Source organism: Pinus tabuliformis, chromosome 7 (assembly GCF_031772625.1).
Source record: "Pinus tabuliformis cultivar Carrire ecotype Pingquan chromosome 7, CPIR1, whole genome shotgun sequence".
Classification (NCBI taxonomy): Eukaryota; Viridiplantae; Streptophyta; class Pinopsida; order Pinales; family Pinaceae; genus Pinus; species Pinus tabuliformis.
In genome coordinates, this window is record NC_142293.1 from 1,529,043,180 (window position 1) to 1,529,063,050 (window position 19,871).

Here is a 19,871-nt window from a genome sequence, read left to right on the forward strand (position 1 = left end):
AACAACTACCGAGATTTGAATTTTCCCAACAAGTTTTGAAATTTTCCTGCCCACATTATTTTGAATTTGGCCATGGATGAAGCGGCTGAATCCACAAATCGATGCCTGCCCACATTATTTTGAATTTGGCCGTGGATGAAGCGGCTGAATCCACAAATCAATGGGGTTACCGGCCAGGAGTCGAATCCCATATCCACCACTGATCCCAATTCTGTGAGTCTTTTCTTCAAAGACGAGGTGGAGTATGTGGATCTAGATCCGGGGCACTCGTTTCAGGCCATACGAGACCAGAGTTTTGGCTCCAAGAACACCTCCGCGGATCCTGCACCTATGAACAGATTCGCCCAGCAGGCGACTTCCTTGGGGGGTCCCAACATGTCTCAAACTGTCATGAATGGCTTCAGACCTGAGGTTGTTCCCATATATAACACTCTTGTAAGTGACTTCACAGTATTCGATCGGTGGTTTGCTTCGGTACCGGCCTTGACTCAACCCAACAGACTCTAAGTTCATTCTGTGACTTCCCATGGAGCCACCAGCAATATCCCCAAGATGTTGGCTAACAGATACCCACATAAAACCATCTTTGAATCAATAGTCCAGTCGGGTTTGTCATTCAGGATTTATTACCAGAACATCCCGGCCACTCTATTTTACATAAATCTCAGAAAACTCAAGTATATTGGCAATTTCCACTCCTACTCCGCTCAATTCAAGGCCCATGCCAGGAATGGGAAGTTGCCCAATTATGTGGTTGTGGAGTAGCGCTACATGGATTCCAAGCTCTTCCGTGCCAACGATGAACAGCCTTCGCACGATGTAGCGAGGGGCCAGAAATTCGTGAAGGAGGTGTACGAGATGCTCAGATCCAGCCCTCAGTGGAATGAGATGTTGTTCCTTATAACTTATAATGAGCACGGTGTATTCTTCGATCACATTCCCATAGCTGTGAAGGACGTGCCTAGCCCCGACGACATTATCGGCCTCGACCCCTTCTTTTTCAAATTCTATAGGTTAGGGCTTCGAGTCCCCACTATTGTGATTTCTCCATGGATTGACAAAGGAACAGGTTTCAACTCTCTTGGCGCTATCTTCTTCCCTTCATCCATAATTCGATTATTTTCCATAACATTGAGTATTATATTAAATAAATTGTTTTTGTAGTGGTACATGGGGCTAACGGACCATATCCATCGTCTCAGTTTGAGCATTTATCCATTGCTGCAACAATCAAGAAGTTATTCAATCTATAGTTTGATTTCCTGAGAAAGAGAAACACCTCAGAGACACTTTTGATAAAAAAATAATCTATCCAATAAACTATCTTTCACCTTGTAAAAATTACAATAATTTTATTTCTTTCTTTTCTCTTCCCTGCTTTTATGCATTCTGCCTTTAAAATTAATCCATCCTACAAGAATTTTTGCACCGAACATGAATTTTACACGTTAAAGTGGGTTGCAGCCAGTTATGCCTACCCTCTTTTCTTTTGAGATATGCGTTATTGAGAACAACATTAATTTAAAACCACTAACCCTAATTTTGGTTAAGATTTATACGTTAAACGTTATTTTCATAAATAGTGTCATTGAAGGAAGGGAATGGGAATGCCATAGCGAATTTTATTAATTAATTTTATATCAAAGGAATAGGAATTACGTGGAGTTAGTATGCGATGTAAGAAGTTAAACCATCACTAGATGTTTGGTAAAGATTCACTAAGTTGATTAATATCTTCTCAAGATTTATTATGCTAATTAATATCTTTTATAATGGGGATATATTTCAAGCTTAGATTGTATGTGAGGTAAGAAAGCAAACAATTACTAGATGCTTTGTAAGGATTCATTAAGTTGACTAATAGATTCTCAAAATTTATTATGCTCATTAATATTTTTAATTTATAAAAAAGGTTTGGGATTATATTCCAAGCTTAGATTTATTATGTTGATTAATGTTTCAAGATTAATATATTTGAAATTTGCTTTATATGGTTGACCAGTTTTATTGGTTTTATATGTTTGATAAATTTTATTTTAATTAGTTATATGGAAAATGGTTTACACTTTTTGTATTTTAAGGTTTTCCAAGATAAAGTATGAATGATATTTTGTTCCAATTTTTTTTTCACATATTTTGATGTGAATTTCAATATTTATATTTAATTTATCTATATTTTTAATAAAAATGTAAAAACAATATTGTATGGTTATAAGGAATACGCCTTGCTATTTTGAACTATTATTAAAAAAATAATAATTAATTAATTAATAAAAATGTATATTATTATCAAGCAACAAATAAAATTTGTGTGTGAGAATAAAATATCAATATACTCATATTCATTTATGGGGATTTTTGAACTCTAGGCTATTTAACCTTATATGGTGCCACAAACATTTTTTTAGCCTTGAATACTTTACTAGGAGGTACCGACTACTACAAACATTGTTCTACCTCATATCATCATTCTTACTGTATTGAAATTCCTTGCTTTATATTTCAATAACTATTTCATTAAACGTAGAAATTATGAATGCAACTACTAAATTAAATTCTCTTAATGTGAAAACATAAACATGAAATCCTATAAATATGAAGTTCAACTAGAATGGATTCCAAAGTAAAAGAAGTAAAAGCTGCAATAATTTAGCAGGAATTTTACAAAAATATTTTGAAAGATCACAAAGGGAGAAGAGATGTATTTGTAAAGGATATTTAACAATGTTAAAGTTTTTGGTATCATGGGTATGCATGTGGGAGGAATCAAGGAATGGAGGCAAGTCCCGAATTGAATCCTCAACACCATTTATTTGCAAATCTTATAATACTCTTTTAATTAATTTTTTTTAGCAAAGTGAGGAAATGCCCAAAAATTTACCTAGAAGTTGGATTGAACCATTGTGATGGTTGACCTTCTAATGTAGCCCCTTAAAAATGAAGGTTGTGATGAAGAAGTGGGGCATTTAACAAGGAGGAGAAAATGAAGAAAGAAAATAACCGAGATGAGAGCTCAAGGAAGCAATATGCTTGACGATCATAATAGAATAAGACATTGGCTTGCTGCCATAATGAGACAGGATTTTTGTTAAGCCATAGTCATCTGAAAATTTCCTACCAGTGAGTAATATTACACCCAATCTGTGTACAACCCACCCTTTTCTAATCAATTCCTACATAATAAAATCTTCATAAAATTTGGTTTTTCCAATTGGGCTTTACATGGATAAAAATGCTCTATGTTTATGGTGCATTGAAAATCTATGTGGTCAACGAATTACTAAGACTAAGTGTTATGTTCCTATAATTTAAAACATATGTCATCACCTATTTTTATTCAATGGAATAGATGGAAGAAACCCATAGCTCAATCCTCCAATTGCTTGATTGGTGGCATGGAGAGAATAATTAAGTGTTGTGTTACTAGGTCACTATAAACATTAGTAAAGAAGCACTATTGGTACTAGATGTTATTCCATGTTAATAATCAACAAGTCGTTCTAGGTTGTGTGAACCTTATGAACTAATCCCCATAATTCAGTCACTAAAAGTGTTTGACTTTTGAGTTGCTAAACACCTACAAGACTTTCCTTCATCCCTTCATTCAATGGATTCAAAGTTGAATTAATAATGCACTAACTCTTGTCCTTTCTTATGAGTTGTGCGTTAATTCTTGTTTTAAATGTTGTATAAATGCATTACTAAATAAATTTCTACTTCCATTCTATATATATTTCCCTAGTTAAGAATTTCCTTACTCTATCCATTCAAGGCATGGACATTACCTACAACCATTATGTTGGACAATCGAATTTACCAACAACAAAGTGATTTTAAATTAGTGATTATGTGTTATTTCATGATCCTGATGAGTTCAATTATAATAAGAAGAGTATAACATCTTACATTTTGTTGGGATGTATAGTGATGAAAAAAAAATATTGTCAATAAAAAAGATGGAATTTAAAAATCTTAATGTTAATTAAATGAATTTAATAAATAAATATTTTTAATTTTTAATTAGTTTTATTTAGATATAGCAATGTATAATTGTAACATCCCTTGGTTGATCTTTCATGTAAATAAAAATAAGACCAAGGTCATGGGATACATATTCCAAGCTGAATAGTGATTAAAACATCATAATGGGCATCACTTGCAACTTATTGATGGCTATGAAAATTGGCAAAGGCATTGGCAAAGACAAAGAGACAATAAATGGCATTTAATTATGAAAATAAAGGAAAATAGGAGAAAAAATATGAAGAGACAAAGATTTTCATGTAAGGGAAATTAAAGGAAAATGAAGAAAAAGGAGATATCAATGATAAAAAGGTGTCAAAGAATCAACTCATGGCTTTTGCACAACTTCTGTCAGTTTAGCATTTGGCTCTCTTACACTCTTGCACAATTAGAGCATTATTGGAGCATGCTTGGAGCACTCTAGCATTCACTTGAAAATGGAGAAGCAAGAAAGGGAAATCAAGGAAGTGCAAGGAGACAGTTGGATCAACAACTACAACAAGCTTACTTTGCAGGTAACAGGTTGCATGTGTGATCTCCTTATTGATTTTTGGATGCATGGTATATGCATGTGCTTCCTCAGTTATGTGTTGTCATTGGCATGGAGATTTTCGTAGATTGAAAGTGGTTTTAGCCTTGCCTTGTCATTTCTTGGATAGCTATGGTGTTGTGGGTTTTCCACTTGTTTTTCTGATTGGTTCTTAGGTTCCCTATGGTTGTGGATTGGAACAAACACTTTGGAGCCCTAGAACAACTTGGGCTGAGTTCCTAGTTCCTGGAGCCTGTAGGTTAGGACAAATTCTCTTGATCCTTGGGGTTTGAGTTACTAGTCATTGGAGTCACAAGTTGGAACAAACACTCTGGAGCCCTCATTTAGCTATGGGTTGAGTTACCATTTCTTGGAACCTTGGACAGCTTGGGTACAGACCGATGTGGTTGATGTTAGTGATTTTTGGATCGTATAGGTGAGATCACTATGGTTGAGGGTTGAGGTGGTTTGGCTTTTAGAAGCCCTGGTTGATTTTGGTTTGATTTATCCCTTATGCTCCCACATTCATGCTTGGAATGTGGCACAAGGGTGATTGGATGAAAAAGAGATTTGGTTTAACTAAATCTATGGTTTGGTGGTACGTGGAAGTCCCTCACTTGGTTGAAATTTTTATACATTAGTATGAGATATTTTCCTATTATGACCTATGAGCACTATAGTGATTATGTTGGCGATTTTATGGTTGATTTTCCATGGTTTCCATTTTGTTTATATGTTGGTTATATGATATATTCTATCTATGGCTCTTGACACGTTTTGATAAGATCCTAGATGGTTGATGAATGCATGGAATAACAAGTGTTATTACAACTATCTTGAGAGGGTATTAGACCTTCTTGGTGATTCTTGATGAAGTGCAAACTCTTATGATAAGATATGCATTCATGACATGCGGCTTCTATGTTTACTATATGTTTGATGAAATGTATGTCATGGATTAGGCATGTCTAGGTCAAGTTATTGCTTGAGCTTTGATTGGTTGGCCTTTTCAAAATCTTGTTTTTGTTTTTGGAATGTTACAAGTAGTTTTGTGTAGTGGTCTAGAGGCTAGCCTAAATAAATGGATAAGATCTTAGAACCATTGACAAAAAACTAGAGTTTTTGGGTCATAACTACATGGAAGCAGGTCTATGCGTGCGGTTGGGACCTCATAAATGCACTGATGTTGTGTTGTGCTTGTTGTTGAGGAGTTACCCTTGTGAAAATTACTCTATCTCAGGGATTGATCACCTGGGGTGTTTTCCAAGCTCTTGGGTGGTTTGTAGTCCATGAGGAATGTCTGTAAGTTGTCAGTGTGTCAGCCCCACTTCCATAATTTGAAATTGGAGGCCAGGTCATATCATAGTGACATTATTGTCATGTTTACCTTGGAAAGCTGGTAAAAGTGGGTAGATGTGGGAGGAGGCATTACAAATTAGTATCAAAGCGAGGTTGTAGCACTAGACCTCAGAGCAAAAGTAGATAATCATAAAGGTTTGTGTTGGGCATGCAAGTATGATGGTGAATGGTTTTTATATGCATTGAAGTTATATGCATGCCTTTCATTCTATTATTGTTGTGGATACATGCATGATAGATGTTATTTGATTAGTGCAGTCATATGCAAGTGCATCTGCTAGTCATGCATGATAGTTAACTTGTTGTTATATGCATTGTAGTCAAATGTATGATGATTATTGTCATTGTGGTTAAGTTCTTGATATTATTATGTATCATGCTAATTTGGATTGGCCTGCGCAGATGCTTATGGTTATTATATTCATGTATGCATCAATATACTTGTGATAATGTGTTGTACTAATAGGGATTGAGTTATGCAAATGTGATAGCCTCCACTAAGATACACTGAGGTATGATCTTGATTATGTCTTCTATTTGGTTTACCTAACATGGTATGATTGCAGGAAATAGAACATCAAATATTAGTGGACAACAGTTCAAATGACTCCCCTTACAGGCTTGATATGAAATTAGTGGAATGGGAAAGGTCAACTGATCAGCAAGGAGAAGAGTACTCTCCTGATATAGTAGATACACTGAGAAGTTTGAAGGAAAAAATCAAAAGTTGTAAGGCAGATAATAACAAGTTGGTTGAGGCATAAGAAAGACTTGTCAAAGCTCGGGAAAAGCAAGAAGAAGTTAATGTAGTCATCCTTTAGAGCCTTTCGAATTTGCAAAAGTAGGGACAGTTGAGGATTAGTCATGGAAATGAAGAAAAGACAAATGGTGATCTAGGTGGATGTTGGTGGTCACCCACCTATTCCACTGGGCCCCCCACCATTGTCTCTTTCAGTTTTTCAGTTTTGTTAATTGTAGCACAATTTACTATTTTTGGCAGTTTTTCGGGTCTTGAACTTTCGGAGCCGTTTTGGGGCCATAAATGACCTTTTTTTGGCCCTAAATGAGGTATTGTTCACGTCAAATGGAGATCGTATGCCAAATTTACAACCCCGGGAAGTTGATGTACCAATTTACTAAAACGGGGCCCATAGTTTTGGCGCTTCAACTCCCAGGGTTAGGTTTTTGGATGTTTAGGGTTTTCCATTGCTTCTCAATAATAAATAAGTCTTCGAGCTCCATTGTAACAAAATTTAGAGGCATGTAGTACCACATCTCTTCTCAGAGATAAGATAACATCGGTCGAGCTAGTCTTATTTCCATTATGTTTGTAAGCATATTTCAATATTTTATATTAATGAAATGAAGTGTTATTTCTACTGCATCTCTATATTTATGGTTATATATGTAATTTGTTGCATTCCTTTTTAAGTTTAGATCAGTGGTATCTGGGGGTTTTCTCTTTATTTATTTTTTTCTTTGCATGTCCCCAATGATGTCGGGATATAAGGAGTTAGGGCTTGAAGTGGTCAAACCTTTACGAGACCAGCCTGACAAATCCCGACAGCCTCCCATGGCGGAAGATAAGAAAGATGAAGGGGCAAGAGATCCTTTCAAAATCTTGCTCAAAGAAGCCCTTGAATGACAGAGGAACGTGATGATGGACAACTTTTCCCAGATCCTTTATTGACTACCCAAAGGCGACGCATATCCTTCCAGCAACTACTCTGGAAGTGCCACACCCTTCAAGGTACAACTTAACTTTGACTTCCCCATATTTGAAGGTCAAATAGTTATGAACGCCGTAGAAAAAAGGTTAAATATGCTAGAAGGATATTTTTTTGTTCATGATTTTTCCATCTAGGAAAATATTATTTTAGCACTTCTCAAAGACACCCCCCATGTTAAGGACTGGTGGGAAATCTACTGTGAGAAGAAGGATGAAAGTACACCCTCACTATTTTCAGCCACACCCACTTGGAATTCATTCCGGGGTGCCATCAAGGAGTAGTATTACCCTATCGAGAGCTATGAGGATAAATACATAAAGTGGATCATGCTGCAACAAGGAAAGGACCAAGATGTGTCAGAGTTTACCAATGTTTCCGTACGAATTTGGGTATTAATGATTCTCAGCAGCATTGGATACTCAAGTACCGCCACTGCCTACACATGTACATCCATGACGATATGGAGTTCATGGACATCTCCTCGCTCGACACAACATACCTATACACTGTCAAGATTGAGCATAAGTTTAAACAAAAAAAGAAAGACTTTGGATCTGTGAATTCGAAGCAGGGGAAAGGTGCCCCCAAACTGCATAGCAAAGGAAAAAGCCAAGGCACGGAAACCCAGGATAACCCGCTGAAGCTGCAAGCAAACAAAAACTGTATGCCAACTTGGAGAAATGCACCTTTGGCATGAGTCAAGTCCAAGATTTGTGTTACATGATAGATGAACATGGTGTGCATGTGGATATGACTAATCCAAGTTATTCGGGATTGGCCAACCCCAACCACCTTAGAAAATATTTGCATCTTTTTGGGCCTTGAAAATTTTTATCAGAGGTTCGTATTGGGATTCTCCCATATCACTTGTCCTTTGATTCAAATTATTAAGGGTGGGGTGAAAGCAATTTTTTTTTGGTCTGAGTCCCAACATATGGTGTTCGTTGAGTTGAAGCACTGCCTCTACTTGACATCGGTGCTCACACTATGAGACCTGTAACAACCATTTGAACTTGAGACAAATGCCTATGACTATGCTATTGGTGTAGTCCTCAACCAACATGGGAATCTAGTGGACTATCATAGTGAGACACTTTCTGATATAATTCAGAAGTACCCTACCTATGGTAAAGAGATGTATTCCATGTGCATGCTTGCTGACAATGGAAGCATTACATTCTGGGGAATGACATGGTCATCCACACCAATCACTAACCTATTTAGTTTATACAAACACAAGGGGAGTTTCAAAATGATCGCTATGAGAAGTGTTCTAGATACCTGCAACAATTCCATTTGAACATTAAATACAAAAAGGGTAGCACCAATCATGTTGCGGACTCTGCCTCAACAGGTCCCTAGTTGCAAAACTGACTATTGTTCTCAACTCTTGTGGCCACAAGACCTCTGGATGGATGCAACAATACAAAAATAATCCAGAGTTCACCTCCACATACCAGGGCACATTATTATGCTACCTGGTCCACCTTTGTGTTCCTTAAAGCGAGCATGCCAAGCTGATTTGGGAAGCGCACTACAGTCGAGTTGCATGACACTTTGGTGTGGAGAAAATTGTGGTTGTACTACAAAAGTACTTTTATTGGCCAAAAATCCAACTGGATGTTGGGAAAGATACTAGATCCTGCATTTCCTAAGCCATCACCAAGCCAACCATCAAGAAGCAAGGCCTATACACTCTTCTTCCTATTTCCAACCAACGGTGGGAATACATCTCCATGGACTATATTTCTGGCCTTCCTTTTACCAAGCATGCTAATGAATGTGTATTTGTGGTCGTGGAAATATTTTCTAAGATGACTATATTGGTAGCCTGCAAGAAGACTATCACAGTAGAGGACACTGCTAAACTCTTCTTTGAACAAGTGTGGGTATATTTTGGGATCCCGTAGACCATTATATCAGATTGGGATAGTATGTTCCTGAGAACATTATGGTCAAGCATCTAGGCACTATTGGACACCAATCTCACCAAGTTGACTGCCTTCCATCCCCAGACTGATGGCCAGATGGAGGTTTTCAATAAGATGATAGTGCACATACTCCGCATGTACAACTCCAAGCATCCTCGAACCTGGGATGACAGTCTACCCTATGTGCAACACATTTATAACATATCTCTCCATAACTCGACTAGTGAGAGTCCCTATCAAGTGGGTCTAGGATTTCAACCATTGTGTCTGATTGATGTTGCCATGCCTCATGCGACTGCACAGACAAAATGCACACATGTATTTTTTGAGGTTGATAAAGTGACCGGATTTATTGAATGCATCCAACACATCCGCAAACAGGTTCACTACATCTCGGAGAAGTCAAATGCCAAGTACAAAAAACGACATGATCAACATCGTGTGCCACATAATTTTCAGGTGGGTGACAAAGTTTGGTTGCATTTGCAAAAAGAACGCCTTACCAGAGCCCATCGGAAGCTCAAACCACCCTATTATGGTCCTTACACCATTACCAAGGTTGTGGGAGACAATGATTTTGAGCTCATAATTCCCCCATTTCTTGGCCTGTACCTAGTGTTCAATGTGGACCGCCTTCGACCATAATTCCCACCATTACTAGGCACATTAGACATTACAGAACAACTCACACAAACAGAGTTAAACCCAAACTACATGGAACATGCCACAACTAATCGTATTATGGACACATAGATCAAGAACACTCGCTAGCGGAAGATCCAACTATATCAGGTTTTCAAAGATGGCCAACTTCTGCACCAAGGCAAGTGGCTCATTAAGAACCAAGTTCATAAGAAGTTTCCCCATCTCATGGAGGCACTCAATTCAATGGGGACCATTGCTTCCTAAGGGGGGAGGACTGATCGAGGTGGATGTTGGTGGACAAGGATGATACAATTAGAGGTGGCAGATGCTTGGATACAACTGACGAGAGAGGTAGGTTTCATGTATTAACTCTAGTTCTAGTTTTGAGAGACATCATTATCATTATCACCAACATCCTTATAGGAGGAGGGAGAAGCATTATTTTTTAGAGGATTAAGCCAAGCATCCTACTTTTTATGGGGATTTGAAGAAGACAGAAGATGAAAAAGCATTGCTACTTGGGATGAAGAAGTTCTTCAGATTTCATGAGTATTTAGAGAACATGGAAGCCAAGATAGTTGTCATTTCCTAGACAGACATGGTGTTGTGTGTTTTCCACTTTTTATTTTGATTGGTTCTCAGGTTCCTTATGGTTGTGGGTTGAAAGAAATGATTTGGATCCCTGGAACAAGTTGGGTTGAGTTATTAATTCTTGGAGCATACATGTTGGTACAAACACTCAAGATCCTTGTAGGTTAAGTTACTAGTCCCTAACACCGTGGGTTGGAACAAATAATCTGTAGCCATGGAACAACTTGGGTTCAGTCACTAGTTCCTGGAGCCCTAGATGACTTGGGTATATATTTCTCTAGTTGATGTTAGTGTTTCAGGACCTTATAGGTGAGATCACTGTGGTTGAGGGTTGAGGTGGTTTGGCCTCTGGAAGCCCTAGTTAGTTTTGATTTGGTTTATCCCTTATGATCCTCATTCATGCTTGGAATATGGTGTGGGGGTGATTGGATGAAGAATATATTTGTTGGCATGAGGGGCCTTTGACCTAGGTTCATAGTTAGCTCTGTTAACCAACAAAACACTACACTACTGACCCTTTTGGTAACAACCTGTGTAGCGCAGTCTGTAGTCTCACCTGAGGTAGGATTGGGGGATGTTAGAACCATGTTTCTGCATCCAAAGGACTATGTGATGTGTTTCTATTACTTTTAGGGCTTTATTCTCACCTTCGTAAACCCTAACCCTTAAAACCTAGAAATTACAGTAACTAACCCATAACAGATCCAAACTCTTCGCTAACTATTATAAACCTTCATAACATCATACAATTAAATAGATCTAGCACTTTCGCGCATCTATTAAGTACTTTTCATGATAAATTCAGTAAACAGAGCGAATATACAGTAAATGTAGAAGTAAAGAATAACACATAGATACACAAGTAATGCTCAAAAATAACCTTTATTATTCTCAAATATTTAATTACAGGCTCTTTCTTCCTTATGTACATAGATGAAGGGGCATGTGCACTCAGTTACGGACTTACCAAGGTCTCCGTGCACCCAGCTGCAGGAGCCTTCCCCTTCGCCTAAGTATAGAAAACAAACTTCTCTTACTTAGATCGTTCACACTTTGACTGAATGACTACTTATGAATCCTTTTTATATCATCTTCTATTACAATACCATGGTCCGCGAACCATGGGGGGTCACAAAACAACTTATTTGTTAACAAACTAGCAGGATTTGACCTTCCTAAAGCCCCTTTGACTCCTATCGACCTATGCGCTCCACTCCTCAAAATGTGGAGACTTTAAAATAATAACAAAACTTTTACAGAATTGAACCCAAGCGAACCTGTCCCAACAGGCCCCCAACATAAAGTTGTGACTTATCCCGAGTCACTCTGCTTGTGTTGCCTTGATACTTTCCTACAGACCGCTGAACTCTGTCTTCAATGTTTGAAGATATGATGTTCCCTGCGCAGCAGCCTAACAAACCTCCTCAACCAATTAGGACCTTCGACTGCAAGGCCCATGGTTCTCCACATTTGCTGCATAGCCTTTAGCTTTCTCTGCACCATCTATGTCAACTAGTTGGCCTCATCTGCCCAGGGCTGCGTCCTTGAAGATATGATGGATGCCTTCTGACACAGCTCATCAATTCCGGTCTAGATGAACTTCCCCTCCTGTAATCAGGTGAACCTTTGCATTGGTGATAAGGTCCACGCTATAGCTCTGATCTCATCAAACTATCATTGCTTTTCTTAGATATCTGCTTTGATTTTCTACAAGGTTGGATCTTCTTGCAACGAGGTCCACAATTCGATGGTCTGTTCAAACAATTTTGTGTAATCCTTGACTTAGCTTCTAGTGTAGTGATATCTTCTTTAATAGCAACCTCGCACCGTTCTCTGACTTCCAGAGGAGTGTTTGGCTACAACTTAAGTTGGAGCTCTGATATCTGTAGCTGCATCTCAAAGCGAACCTTACCAATTTCCTTCCTTGATTCTTTTACCATGACAACTAACTTCTGGATATTTTCTGCATAGGCCACATCTGCTGGGATTTGGAGCTCGTGAAACTCACTACAGACCTGCTCTATTACTGCTTTGAGCTACTAACTACGTGCAATGACTTCTTCCCATTCCTTAAGTGCCTACGCTTTTTCCTCAAACATATGTTGGTTGTTGGTCTCCTATCGAATCGCACAGGGATCCAAACTTGTCACTGTGCTTACTTGCCTGAGTTCTCTTTCCTAGTTGTTTCATTCACCCACCGGTTTGCCTTACCTAACACTTGTTCCGAACCTATTAGAAATGAAAAGAAATAGGCGTAAATAGAAATATGGGTTCATTCCCTGTCGCACTTGATCCTAAAGTATGACTACCTTAGTGATACCTTGTTTCATGTTGGCTATAGTTGGTTATGGGCTTCTAGTTTCTTCAATTTATTTTTCCCTTTTTAGTTCATTTGTGAGTGGATGCAACACCATCACTAAGATTTGGTGTTCGGTATCATCACTCAATGCCAAGGTTCGATCCCCCTCCCACTCCATACCTTTGTAGAGATTTTTTAGTAGCGAAAACGAGAATTCACATTTGAATTCAGATAGGGCTTCGAGAGGCATCTAAGTAGTGGAGCTAGGATTACGATCTATCTCATGTTCAGTCGAGTCTATAGAACTGAAGCAGAAGATGCGGGAGGACCATAGATTATAGGATCCAATCTCACCATAGCTTCAAGTAGGCATAATGTAATAAATACTAAAGGATAATCCTTTCTTGTTAGGAAATGATAATGTATCAGAGTGAAACCGGAAGCATCATTACACTATTTCATAGGAAGAAAAACATACATGAACTGATATACATAGGAGGAAACATATTGTGCATTTCTATGATAGGAATCAATAAAATAATTTCATTAACCTTGAAGATGGATTCCCTATCACCGGTCCATTACATTTGGTAATTGTATAGCTCAATCCCCTCATGAATAGGCAAATTAAACCAAAGGGAAACCACAAAATTTGGGTCTCTTGGGTGTAAAATTTGGGAACATGTTAAGTGTTTCTTCCCCCTATTTATAAGGAGAGAGGAAGCTTTGAACAAGAGTTACAAAATATCTCAATCGAGCTCCAGTTATCTAAACTACTAGCTGTCTCAGCGTGCGATGGTTTTGCCTCCCAAATCATTGCAATCAGATTTGATTCCGTTCTTTAAAATGCAGAAATTACAGAATAAAAGAAAAAGGAAAATTGAATTATGATTTGAGGAAAATAACTCCATGATATTCCTGTTATGGCCTCTGATCAGGCCATGTCTCTACCACAATGTGCCTCTCTTGTTGTTCGACCGGTTCACCTTACTGCCTGACTTCCCCACTCTCTGGAGTTGTGAGTGATCAACGGCGGTTGCTTGTTACACAGAAGAAGCGAAGATTGACCTAGTATCCCTTCATTGTCTGACTGTGCGGAGTTCCATGTTGAGAAATTAATTCTTAGGTGACCTGCACACTTCTTCCTGAGTCCCATACCTTCATTTACTCGCTGACGATGTGCGTTGGGGCATAAAGATGGCTTATATTACCTCAAGGCAGAACCAACACTCCTTCATGCAGATCATGGTCCTTGCTGCCTTAACCCAACGATTTTTTATCATCACCATTACTTCTGAGACCAACCTCTCTATTACCGCATTCAATCGTGCAACTTCTGACTCATCCATCTCTTTAAACTTCCTCTATTACAAGTTATACACATCTACAGAAGTTGTGCATATACAGAAGATGTGTGCATATACAAAAGTTGTTCATATATGGATGTTGTCGTATATGTATGTTACAAAAGTTTCACACAAATTTTGTATATGCACAATTTATATAGAAGTTGCACATATACAAAAGATATGTGCATATATAGAAGTTGCACATATGTAGAAGATATGCACATATACAGAAGATATGCGCATATACATAATATATGTGCATATACAGAAGTTGTTTAGAACTTCAGTCTCTATATAGGCATAAATTCTATATAGACGCATATCTTCTGTATATGCATAAACAGATATTTGTATATACGGAAGTTGCGCATATACAAAAATTGTGCATATACAGAAATTTCACATATATGGTGGCTGTGCATATATAGTGGCTGGAGTTGCGCTAAATTATATATATTCCACATAATTTGTGCATATACATAAGATATGCACATATATAGAAGTAGTGCATATACAGAAGACGTGCGTATATATAGAAGTTGTGGATATATGGATGGTGTCGTTTATGTATATTATGGAAGTTGCACACAAATTTCGTATATGCACAAGTTATACAAAAGTTGCACATATACAAAAGATATGTGCATATATAGAAGTTTCACGTATGTAGAAGATATGCACATATACAGAAGTTGCACATATACGGAATATGTGCACATATATGAAATAAATGTGCATATATAGAAGTTTCTTAGAACTTCAGTCTCTATATAGGCACAATTTCCGTATAGACGTATATCTTCTGAATATACATAAATAGATATTCGTATATACAAAAGTTGCGCATATACAAAAATCATGCATATACAGATATTGCACATATACGGTGGTTGCGCATATATAGTGGTTGGAGTTGCGCTAAATTATGTATATTCCGCATAACTTGTGCATATTCAGAAGATATCCACATATACGGAAGTTGTGCATATATAGAAGATGTACACATATACAAAAGTTGTGCATAGATGGATGTTGTCGTATATATACATTACGAAAGTTGCACACAAATTTCATATATGCACAAGTTATATAGAAGTTGCGCATATACAAAAGATATGTGCATATATAGAAGTTGCACATATGTAGAAGATATGCACATATACAAAAGTTGCACATATATGGAAGATCTGCGCATATACAGAATATATGTGCATATACGAAAGTTGTTTAGAACTTCAGTCTCTATATAGGCACAAATTCTTTATAGACACATATCTTTCGTATATGCATAAACAGATATTCGTATATATGGAAGTTGTGCATATACAAAAATTATGCATATACAAAAATTGTACATATATGGTGGTTGCGCATATACAGTGGCTAGAGTAGCACTAAATTATGTATATTTTGCATAACTTATGAATAGACAGAAGATACGCGCATATACGGAAGTTGTGCATATACAGAAGATGTGTGCATATACAAAAGTTGTGCATATATGGATGTTGTCATATATGTATATTACGGAAGTTGCACACAAATTTCGTATATGCACAAGTTATACAGAAGTTGCACATATACAAAGGATATGTGCATATATAGAAGTTTCACATATGTAGAAGATATGGACATATACAAAAGTTGCACATATAAGGAAGATATGCACATATACGGAATATATGTGCATATACGAAAGTTGTTTAGAACTTCAGTCTCTATATAGGCACAAATTTTGTATAGATGCATATCTTCCGTATATGCAAAAATAGATATTCGTATATACGGAAGTTGCACATATACAAAAATTGTGCATATACAGAAATTGCACATATATGGTGGTTGTGCATATACAGTGGCTAGAGTTGCACTAAATTATGTATATTCTGCATAACTTGTGCATATACAAAAGATATGCGCATATACGGAAGTTGTGTAAATACAGAAGATGTGCGCATATACAGAAATTGTGCATATATGGATGTTGTCGTATATGTATATTATAGATGTTGTACACAAATTTCGTATATGCACAAGTTATACAGGATTTGTGCATATACAAAAGATATGTGCATATATAGAAGTTGAACACATGTAGAAGAGATGCAAAAACACAGAAGTTACACATATACGGAATATATGTGCATATACAAAAGTTGTTTCTAACTTTAGTCTCTATATAGGCACGATTTCTATATAGATGCATATCTTCCATATATGCATAAACATATATTCATATATACGGAAGTTGTGGATATACAAAAATTGTGCATATACAAAAATTTCACATATACGGTGGCTGCACATATACAGTGGCTAGAGTTGTGCTAATTTATGTGTATTTATGTCTTACATATATGTGTGGCTTTTGTATATGTGAATCTACCGTATATGCCCAACTTCCATATATGTTCATATACGAACGCTACACATGTACAAAAGTTGTGCACTACTTTAACCTTTGTATATGTGACTTCCATATATGCGCATATCTTCCATATATGTGCAACATTTGTATATGCACATATACGAAAGCTGCACGCATATATAAGATATGCGCATATACAGAAGATATGTGCATTGTGTAGGGTCGGTGATTTGGGTTTCTATAGAAAATGGAGATGGTTAGTTGACATGCTAAAATTGACAAAACACCTAAGAAAAGTTGCACATGAAGCATAATATCTGCATATATAAAAGTTGTGCAGAATATCTTGAGTGAATTTGTTTCTGTAGAAGTGAGGACTTGCATTATTTATGAGTAATTTTACTACTATGAAATGAATCATGTTATTGAATGGAATAAGGACCCCATGTGTGGAAGAATCATGACTCAAGGATCCAACAGAGGTTGTGAACACAACCTCAGGACTTAGATTGAGATTCTTCATTTGATTGGATTGTTGTTATAACTAAAATTGTGTAGTTTTTTGTACAAATGAGCTTGTTGTTTCAGTTACTGGATTGATCTCATGTCCCTTTGGTGCTCATGAATTAAATGAATATTGAATTTAGATATTTTATTCTTTCATGTGACATATGAGGGATGAATCCATTCTTTGTTGGAATATATTATTGTTATAATGTTGTTACCTTTGATATAGTATCAACCAATTAATTCTATTTCTACATATATTTTTCTAGTGCCTCATAAGTTTATGATTCCTTGCTTGATAATTTAATGTACAACAATTGAAACAATTAAATTTCCTGTCAATATCATTTATGATATTTCTACCTTTTTTCATTTGTGATAACTCCTACATATATGTATAAGTAGTGTTGTGCTATTACCATTGTCAAATTCATCCCATATTAAGAAAAAAGCTCACCCATTTGTATCAAACACAATACCATCTCAAGCCTTGGTGCTAGATTTTACTAGTCAATATCCAACCACTTGTGTGTGTTTGTGTATGTCTTTATGTGTGTATCCTATGCATATTATATCACATTATATAATCATTTTATTAAAAGAACCATGTATCTTTTCAAATACCATCCCCATATCTATATCCATAAAGCTTATATTTTACGCAATAGTTCAAGTGTTGGAGAAGTGGACAAATTATGTATTTCCAAAGGATTTGTTTTGTACTCTAACTGCTAATGTTTGAATTTTATTAACACCCAGGAGAAATTGAATCAAAACTACATGAAGTGGGTTGAGTTTTGAAATCTATGAATTTGTATTGATCATAGAGGAAAAAACCACTAGATTTGACAATGCATTGAGTCAAAGCACAACGTTGATGACCAAAATGTCGAGAGAGGAAATTGCGTTTAAAATTTGTAATAGTTGTATGAAGGGGATGTGGATTTTAGTAAATCATTGAAGGCTTGTAAACAACCATGTAATGAAGAAATGAAAATGCATTCCAAGAGGTTCTATTTTTTTATCAATAATTACTCTAGGAGGATCAATGAAGGAAAAACTCATCAAAGAATTGCATAACAGCATCGTAGGAGATCAATTTGTAGAGAGAAAGTATTTGATATGGAAATTTTACTATTGCCCCAAAGTTTCCATTAATGTGAAGAAATGGGTGGATGGTTGTTGAATTCGTGAACATGCAAAGGAGGAAGCCAAAACAATGAATTGTATATGCCATTTTCATTACTAAATAGACTATGGGAGGAATTTAGTATGTATTATAATTTTGTATTTCCAAGAATGAAAAGAGATATTGACTTTATATTTATGGTTGTTATTTGATTTTCAAAGATGGTGCATTTCATCCCATGGAAGACCAATGATCACACAAACATTATCTATTTTTTTTTAGGGAAGTCTTTTCTCCATTTGGTTTTTACGTGTGGCATTACATGAATTCCATTGGAATGGTATTTTACACAATCCTTGTCATTCCTAGTATAGAGATCAATGTTTTAAGTTTTCAACTTCTCTTTCTTCCTAGTTTAATGCTTTCTCCTTCTATTATGGCTTATATATATATACATTTAGATTATTGGATAAACCATAAAATATGAAGGGAACCCCTATAAGGAGAAAATGATTGGAGGTCATTTTCTTACCCTAAAATTTACGAATTAGCTAGTTCAAAATTAATGGTTTCCTCTTGAGTACCATAGAAATAAAACTTTCAAAATAAGTAAAAACATTTAAATTGAAAATTAAATTTAAGCAATATGAAGGATGCATATAATTCATTTCGTGCTCAACATGGAGATGATACATAGTACTTATAAAACTATAAATAATTACGATATCAACAATAATACAAAGTTAAAATATACACATACTAATACATTTACTCAAAATACGTGCCATCATTTACTCAAAATACATGCCATCAATCATTTAAGAGATAATAATACAATAAATATATGTATTAAATGTGAACTATAATAATAATAATAATAAAATTTCATAGTGAGTAACCATGGACATCTATATATAATATTTATAACCAATAATAATGTTAACCAAATATAAATATGAATGACAATAAAAAAATCTTAGAATGGAGAGAGATAAATTTCATATGTACACACATTAAAAAAATGATTATGTTGAAGTCCATAGGGCCCTGGATAGATGGTGATGAGGTACTCTGTTAAGGAACTCCTCAATGTGAAGTCACCAGTTCAATTCCCTGCCCCGAATGGGGTATATTGTACATGATGAAGACACAGTCCTGCCAAGCTTACAAAAAAATGATTATGTTCAAAATGATCAAATTTACATATAAAAAAAATATTATAGATTTAATATTTACTTAGAAATATTATAAAAAATTAAATATAATTATATAATAATAATCAAAATTACATGTTTACATAGTAATATTTACATAATTGTGATTTTTGAGTTCTCTCAAATTAAGTGAGATTACAACCAATCTAAATCCATTTTTAATTATAAAAAAATGTATAATTCAAAACATTCAATCT

The 19,871-nt window shown here is 36.0% G+C and overlaps 1 pseudogene; it reads left to right on the plus strand.

Moving 5' to 3' along the window:
* The first annotated feature begins 771 nt into the window (after nucleotides 1–771).
* Nucleotides 772–1,253, plus strand: LOC149253655 (non-specific phospholipase C2 pseudogene; annotated as a pseudogene).
* The last annotated feature ends 18,618 nt before the right edge of the window (nucleotides 1,254–19,871 follow it).